This window comes from Rhineura floridana, chromosome 15 (assembly GCF_030035675.1).
Source record: "Rhineura floridana isolate rRhiFlo1 chromosome 15, rRhiFlo1.hap2, whole genome shotgun sequence".
Classification (NCBI taxonomy): domain Eukaryota; kingdom Metazoa; phylum Chordata; class Lepidosauria; order Squamata; family Rhineuridae; genus Rhineura; species Rhineura floridana.
Window position 1 is genome coordinate 20,008,022 of NC_084494.1, and position 9,045 is coordinate 20,017,066.

Below are 9,045 nucleotides of genomic sequence, written 5' to 3' on the forward strand. Positions count from 1 at the left end.
TCCAAGCATGCAGTGCGTTCCTGCCCTTTAGGTGCACACTTTTTTTTGCCTGATGAAAACTGTACAGGTATTCCGGCATAGGCACAAGTTGCAGCAGCAGCATTTCCCACACACATTTCCTGAGTCTATACAACTAAAAAAAAAAGTCACATGCTAAAGGGAACGGGGTTGAATGGCAACAGGATGAGATCTTAGATCTCCTACATAGTGGGGAACTTCAGCATGCATGTGTATAGTGAGTGAGGGACAAAAACAAGATGTTAATTATAGCCATATGAAAGACAGTTGCACAAAATGCCGGTTCCTTAACACAACAAGTACTGCAGTGTGAAAGGAATTTTAGACATCGGGACAGAAGCGTTATCATTTCAATCCATTAAACAAACACAATAAGCTCCATGTCTGAAAGCAGCCCCAGTCAAGGAAAAAGTGGCTCATTTCCATACATTGAGTCATTTCAATAAATGCACATTTGAAATTGGCATATCTTCACCATGGGGCTGTATGAGTGGAGGGCACATGGCGCAGCTGCCCTGCTGAAGCTAAGCAGCTCTCAGTTTGGTGAGTGCCCATGTGGGAGATTGCCTGGGAAGCCCATGGAAGCTGTCTCAAGTTGCCTGATGGAGAATGGGCAGGAAGTGAATGTACTAAAATCAACACATCAACAACCCCAAAAAACCAGAGTTGAAATGACTTCAGATGAATTCATGCAATAGTTCAAGCAAGATATTTTCCCCACTCTGGGGCCAGTCTGGCCTGTGCTAAGGTTGAGGTGGTGACAGCAGCAGAGTATGGCGACCCTAAAGTCTGGAGCCAAGAATTTCAGCTAGCGGAATTTCTGTCGGGAAGGTCCATAGCTCAGTGGTACTAGAGCATTTGTTTTGCATGCAAAAGGTCCCAGGTTCAATCCCTGGCATCTCCAGGTAGGACTGGGAATGCCCTTTGCCTGGAACCCCGGAGAGCCATTGCCAGTCAGTGTCAGCAATACTAAGCTCAGTGGAGCAACAGTGCAACTCGGTATAAGGCAGCTTCCTCTGTCCAGGCAAGATAATGCTGCAAGCTTGATTGCTTCTCATCCACACAGTTCTCCTTCCTCAGGCATGGACAGGGGCTCAGCAGGGGGAAAAGCACACATTTGTGTGCATGTGTGTGTGTACCAAAACACCCTCTGTCCCTTCCCACAGCCTACATCATGGAAAATGCTTCCAGGCTCCAGCAGAGCCCACTGGCACGTCTCCACCACATACAGCAGATTCCATGATGCTCATGCCAGAGGGAGGCTGAGAACTGAACAGAGTGTTCCTCCTGCCCTTTTCTGCTCCACTGGCTCAGCTAGCCTGGCCTGCAAGCCTCCTGATCCCCTCCCTTCTCCGGTCATCTCTTATCTCTCCCCACAATCCCTTTAAAGATGTTGGAGCATGTTTGGGATCTCCTGGAGCATCCTGGGACATGTGCCGTGAAACCACCCAAGATCCTGGAAAGGGAGAGAAAGTGCTGGAGTCGAAAGAGAAATGTGTATAGCTTAGGAATTCTAAAACCCAAAGCAGGCTGGAAAGAACCTAATATTTAGCTTGGCTTCCATCTCACACAACACGGTTCTTGCTTTTGATCCTTGTTTCATTTTATATTGTTCGTAAGGATGAGAGAAATGAGATTAAGTTCACATTTACAGGTGAACCTACCTAATCCACACTTTCCAGAACAACACACAAAACAAAACACAGCCATCCTTCACCTTTGTCCTTCTCCAAATTTTGCAGTTCTTCTGCTAAGTAATATGTAGAAAAATGAATATAGCAGGGTAAAATGTACATAAAGATGCTTATATTCGTGAAAATAACATTAAAATGCATCCTGTTAAGGAAAATTGCTTTTAAAAATCTGTATATTAGGCAAAAGTGCAAATAAACACATGTTTATGAGGAGAAATTCACAGAGGAATCTTTATGAGAACTTTGGGGAGGAAAAGATTCACAAATTGATGTGGAAATATGGAAAACTCCACTTAAGATTGGGGCGGGAAGAAAAATAGAGAAAAACTGAAAGTGACAGGTTTGCCTACTCCTAATTGTTAGGGTTGCTGGGAGACTTTGGATAGTATCCAACTAAATTCTACTCAGAGTAGTCCCAATGAAATTTCTGTATGCTATATTCACTAAAATATTCATTTTTATGCACATTTTCCCCTAGTATATGTATTTTTGTAAACATTGGTTGGAGGACTGCCTCACCAAATTCAGATAAGCGTGAATTCCCCATTTTTTTTGAAACTCACATTCCATTCTCCACATTTTCACAGCAATTTGCATTTAAAAAAAAAAAAAAATCCTTATGAAAATTCACCAGGATTTTAGTGCAAATTTCTCCTCATAAACATATTTTTGTTTGCAGTTTTGACTAATATAAACATATTTGCAATTTCCCCTAATATAATGTATATTTTTATATTATTTTCACTAATATATGCAGTCTTATGCACATGTCCCCCTAATACAGGTGTGGGGGACCTTTGGCCCTCCAGATGTTGCTGATCTCCTCCTCCTATCATCCCTGGCCATTAGCCATGCTTGCTGCGGCTGATGGGAGTCGAGTTCAGCAACATCTGGAGGGCCAACAGTTCCTCATCCCTGCCCTAATAAATGCAGTTTTGCATATATTGTTTGGTTGGAGAACTGTATTGCAACATTCAGAGAAGTTAGAATTTCAAAGGATAGCTGTGGTTCAATTATGTATTGGTTTGAGAAGTACAAATTGAGTAGCGTCTCAGTAAAATGCAAAGAAAATCAAATTTCTCCTCCATCCCTAACCCTCAATGAGAATGGTGGAGGGGCCAAAACTCAGTATCAGAATGCATACTTTGCCTGCTGCAGGTTCCTGGCTCCATCCCTGTAAAAGTGTAAAAGATAAGATGAGTAAAGACCTCAGCTGGGGACCTGGAGAGCGGCTGCCTATCTGAGTAGACAATGCTGGGCAAGATGGAATGGTAGTCTCCTAGAATTTTCAACTTTGCAAGTACCCTAGAGGTCATCTAGCCCAACCCCCTTCTCAACGAAGGCCTGCAATGCAAAGATGCAAACAACAACATCCCTCACAAGTGGCCAGCCTCTGCTTAAATGCCTTCAGCAATGGAGAACACACCACTGTCGTGGAATTTATGACTCGGTTCTTTTGGGAGGAGACTCAAGAATGAAGCCAAAGCCTGTTTTAAGGTTGTTCATTAAGCACAGCGCTTCGCTGGTGCAAAGTTCAAAACCCAAATGAGAAAATGGCGGTCGGGTACAGATATATATACCACTACATACGTCATAGCCATAGCGACAGTCTTACCCAATCAAGTTCTGCCACAGCAACCCTTTGTCCCAATACTAACTAAATCCCCCTCTAAGTATTCTTGCGAGACTTGCGTTTCCACACATGTTCAGTCTGCTCAAGCAGCTCTAATTACTACTGTCTATGTGTCTCCCCTGCTTAGAAGGAATGGTGGCCAGAATCCACATCACCACCTTTCCAGGCCATCTGTTCCCCACGAACAGCTCTTACCTAATCTCTCTCTTAATGTTTGGCCAAAATCTGCTTCCCTGCAATTTCCCACCATGGGTTCTAGCCCTGCCCTTTAGAGCAAGAGAGAGCAGCAGAGTCCTCTATTTCATCTTGAATATGACAGCCCTTCAAATATGTGAAGACAGCTATCATGACTCCTGCAAATCTTCTCTTTTCCAGGCAAAACGTAGGAAGCTGCCTGATCATGAGTCAGACTCATCGGTCCTTCTAGCTCAGTATTGTCTACACTGACTGGCAGTGTCTCTCCCGAGTTTCAGGCAGGGGTCTCTCCCAGCCCTCCCTGGAGACACTGGGGATTGAACCTGGGACCTTCTACATGCAAAGCAGATGCTCTGCCATTGAGCTATGGCTCCTTCCCCAGTTCTTTCAACTGTTCCTCACAGGACTTGGCTTCCAGACCCTCTCAGTCTGAATCGCCCTCCTCTGCACACACCCCAGTTGGTCAACATCCTTAAAATGTGGCAACAAACGTTCAAACCTGATGTAAGGGAGCTTCCTCCATTGGTGATGAATGAGGCTGTTACATTATAATTTCTTGAAGCCCGCATTCTTCATTTGCGCTTGGTTCAAACCCCTGTCCACATTTTCTCTCTGATTCTTTGACATACCAATCCCCCAAGCTATTTGGTTGTGTACATTCCCTCTTGGCTGCACTCCTTTCTAGCTGAGAGCCATCTGCCACCTAGGAGGATGGCAGTTTATTTCATTATTACATTTTTATTCCACCTTTCTGAAAGAAGCACAGTTCCCCAGAATTGTAGCTGCACAACAATCCCACGAGGTAGGTTAGGCTGAGACAGTATGTGGGTGATCCAGGATTACCCTGTGAGCTTTACAGCTGAGTAGAGATTTGAAATCAGTTTTCACCAGTCCTAGTCTAATACTCTAACCCAGGTATGGTGAACTTTTTCAGCCTGAGGGCCACATTTCCTTCTGGACAACTTTCTGAGGACCACATGCCAGTGGTGAGCAAGGCCAGAGGTCAGAGTTACGAATGTAATTTTTTATCTTGTTACAGCTGGCTCACACAATCACACACCCCTCTCTGTCCTCCATCCAGACAAGGAACAGGCATCATCAGAGTTCAAGGACACATTTTAGCCAGTCAAAAACATTTCGGGTACGAACCATGGCCAGTGAAGGGTGTTGTTGCCTGGGGAGAGTTCTGAGGGCCTAGACATCAGTTCCAGTTCCAGCACAACAGAAGACATGCTGAAGCCTTTTTGCAAAGTTTTCACATTTTGCATTTGCCATTTGGGCAGAGGAGTCCACCCACATTACTCTCTCAGAATTTGAAATGTGTCCACTGGTCCAAAAAGGTTGGCAACCCCTGTTCTAGGAAGTACCTGATCTCAGACGAACCCTGCTGTATCCTGGTTGCTAGGATAAAAAGGAAGGGCAAACTACAGAGATTCTAAGGGCTGCTAGAAAATAAGAGAGAAGCAGGAAAAGTGCAATAAAGGGGAAGGGAAAAACAGAAGCTCTTTTATTGCCTGCTGTCTAAACAACTCACTTATCAATGACAGCTCTGACTCATTAGCACTTGGTTCCAATGATACGGGGAGCAGCCAAGCTGGTTTATTTCACAGATGTTGCTTAGAAGGTTACCTGTACATTGTGCTTCATAACTTTCTGTCTAGGTGGGCTGGAGACTTACTTTTTAAAAATGAAAGTTCAGAGTCTGGGGCCAGTGAAGGCCTCCACAGTTGTCATGGCATCCATGGGCCCTGGGTTGGCAACCTCCATTCTAATAAATGTGTATTTCCCCCACAAATGAAGGCAAGTCTGACAACTCTAATATGTTGTTATTATTTTGTCACTTGTTAGCAAGGTCTCTAAGCGACTTACATGAATTTCTGCTTGCTAGACTCCAGCTCTTCATTCAGTCATAGATCTCTGTTCTTAAAATCCCTTTAGGAAACCAATAGCCTTTTCACTCTGATTGCAAGATCACCACATCCAAACTTGTCTGGTTGGACTTCCTCCACTTGGCAAGAGCCCTAAATTGAGTGATTAATTTCCTCAAGGGCCAGCCTTGTAGATGTAATTTTGCATGGCCATATAACTGCAGGATTCAATGGCAATAAAAGTCTAGGTAAGTATTTCATTAATTGGGTGTTTACACTAAAGGCAGACATTGTTGAATAAAATCATGGTTTAAAAGCATATGCATATTTTTTTATTCTGCCCAGTAGTGTAGTAGCAAATTCAGAAGTTCAGTGTCCCTTCATAATAATCACAGCCATGCTCCCTTCTAAAATTATACAATCATCTAAAACTACAGAATAATCAGATTATTGAATACAGCTGTCTGCTTCTTTGTCACTGTCACATTTGACTGTCCTTTCTTACTGTCAGAGATATTGCTTGAATTACTGAATTCAGTGACTACACGTTGATGTCCTGCTGCTACCAAACTGCTTTATGATGTAGATGGGATGCTATCATCAGGATTCATTGTCTCTTTTTCTGCAATTACAGGCTTCTCACTCACCACAACTTGGCTTTTTGAAGTAGGACCTAATAGAAGCTCTTTTCACTTTGATTGGCTCCAATCATCAGGAAATGACAAGGAAGCAAGTTAGAAGGCCCTTCTCAGCAGCTAACACACTCCCCTTTCATGCTGATTGGCTCATAGGATGCCAGAGACATAGGGACCCTGCTGGGACCTGGTTCCCAAAAAGGAAATGGGTCTTAGAACCCCTGAGACTCTGGACTACACCCCTGATTCTGCCACAATCCTCCCATATTATTTGTGTTGATTTTAGCATGGCCTAGGTATGCTTACTTTGGCAGCAAAACAGCCCAGAGGTAAGGCTATGAATGATGCTCACCACTGAAGGAAAGAGGCAGCTTGAACGGTTCATAATCCTGTGCCACTTACTCTGCTGATAATTGTCATTTTGGTTCCCTTGTGTTCTATGTGTTTGAAGTGTCCGCTAAGAATTATGCAAGGATTATCAATCCATCTAATACAAAAGAAGAGCCTGTGGTGACTGGCTAGTTTTGTTCCTGTCGTTCTCCCTGCTGAGTTCTACAAGGGCAATATTGAGACTGAAGAGGAGGAGGAGGAAGCTGATAAGACAGTGATATCCCCTTGGAGTTGTTGTAAATAGGAAGGCATATGGGTGGGGGCTGGGCTGAGGGTAGGCTGAGATTGGTGGGGCAGTGCTCCATTTGCCCTAAAGGACCAGGCTCCATTGGAGAAGAGTCCTGCTGGATCAGACCAAAGGCCCATCCTGTTCCCACAGTAGCCAGTCATATGCTTCTGGGAAGCCTAACGCAAGACAGGAGCATAATAACCCTCTCCTGCTCACGTTCCCCAGCTACTGGCACTCAGAGGCGTGCTGTCTCTGGTTCAGGTTGCAAACAGCTACTGTGATTACCTGTGACTGTCAATGATAGCCTTATCCTCCACAAAGTGGTCTTCTTGTTGTTATATGCCTTCAAGTCAATTACAACTTATGGCGACCCTGTGAATCTTATTTGGATATATTCATAGGGTTTTCATGGTAAGAGGTATTCAGAGGTGGTTTACCATTGCCTTCCTCTAAGCCTACGGCACCCGGTATTCTCCAGCAGTCTCCCATCTAAGTACTAACCAGGCCTGACCCTGCTTAGCTTCCAAGATCAGACGAGATCAGGTGCGTTCAGGGTAGTATGTGTTCTAATCCCCTCTTAAAGCCATCTAATCCCCTGGCCTTCTTGCAGCAGCCAATTTGGGTGGGGCACTGCCTTTTGCGGAAGTGCAACTGGGCCACCCTGAAATAATTAGGTGGTTTCTGCATACTCAAAGGACTCCCCAAGTATGCAGACCTCTATTTTTTCTAAATTAACGGAAGGAAACTTTTTTTTTAATGTGAATGCATAACAAGAACCTGTGAACTTCCAGGAATGCTGGAAATGTTATTTGGAGGTAGGGAGATTGAATTGGTCTGCTTGAGCCCCTTACATAGGATCTTGGAGAAGGACACAGGCTTTGCTAGATACCTAAAAGAAATGGTGCACAGGGGAAATTAAGATGGTAGGTGGTTGAAGTCTCACTGCTGCTGCACTCTGCAGTGCACTGAGGCACCCTTGCTGCCCTCCAGGTATTTTGGACTACAACTCCCATCAACTCCAGCTGGCACCATGTAGTCCAAAACATCTGGAAGGCAGCAGATTAACAAAGGCTGGTGTAAGTAAAGGGTTTTTTATTTTATTTTTTTTTAAAAAATAGGAGATCCAGAGCCCAGTGCAAAATAGCCAAGGATCACTTCCCTGAGCCACTCCCTAACAGCAACCCTGCTGAAGCGTTCAGAAGGGTGGGACATTAAAAGGGTGTCTCTTTATACACACACACACACACCTTTTTTCCACTCTGGTTTGGCAAGGCCCCAAATAGGTGTAGTCCTGTCAGGGACTGGGGATACACTGCAACATTTTGTTTGCAGCTCCTTTCTTATATTAAAGAACATCCAAACTCAGCATCATCACATGCTGTCAACTTTTCCCTTCAGTCTTCCCGTGCATATTATCTTATGCGCAGAGTTCCTTCTCCTCCAAAACAGATTATTTCCCCCCCTTAAGAAACATATTTTCTGAAGAAAAGAATGGAAGGTGTATTTAAACAGTTTTTTGGTGAAAAAGAAAGTTTTAGCTTACAATTGGCACTTACAGGACAAACCGATCTGGAAAACGCTCAAGTTCCTAGCTTTCTGCCATCTTCTGTTTAGGCTTCAAACTTTCAAACAGTGACTTTTCAAGGGCATCCATTGGACAATTCTACAAGATTATTGCTCAACATTCCTGGGAGCCCGTATAGTCTCCCTGCGTCCTTTTCAGTTTGATCTGCTAAGCTAGGTGTGGGAAAGCTTTGGCCTTCCAGATGTTGCTGAACTACAACTCCCATCACGCCTGGTCATTGGCCATGCTTGCTGGGGCTGATGGGAGTTGTAATTAAGCGACATCTGGAAGGCTAAAGTTTCCCCATCCCTGTGCTAAAAGGCTGAGGACTGGGATGTGCATAAAGGAAGCTGCATTGTATCAAGTCAGACTTGGATAAAATTGGGAGTGCGAGCCAGAAAGGAAGAGAAATAAAAACATAATATTTCACTTAAAAGGAATGTTTTGGTCTTCATAGATTCCAAGAAAAATGTACCAATAGTCTGGCTCTGTAAGTTAAGAATTTAAACTCTTCGAAAATTATCAGAAATGATATTTCTGGCCTTAACATTAGTGGATGATATTAATTAAGCAGAGGTACAAAGGAAAAGTGATTTGTTGGCATATAAAAGTGACAAAGGGGCTGTGTGTGTTCTTTTCTGCTTTCCCATGGTTGTTCTGGGTGCAGGAGCTCCAACGTGCACAAGCTCAGAATACTTTACACAAAATGAGGAAGACTCTCTGGATGCTCCATTTCCATCACAGGGAGAAAAGGAAAATAGAGCTAAACTTCAGAGGCAAGATGAAAAACTGCTCAACCTCTGCAGAAGCAGGGCTCTG

General features: G+C 43.9%; 1 pseudogene; it reads right to left on the minus strand.

Moving 5' to 3' along the window:
* Window positions 1-7,114: 7,114 nt before the first annotated feature.
* LOC133371089 (5S ribosomal RNA) lies at window positions 7,115-7,234 on the minus strand (annotated as a pseudogene).
* Window positions 7,235-9,045: the final 1,811 nt, after the last annotated feature.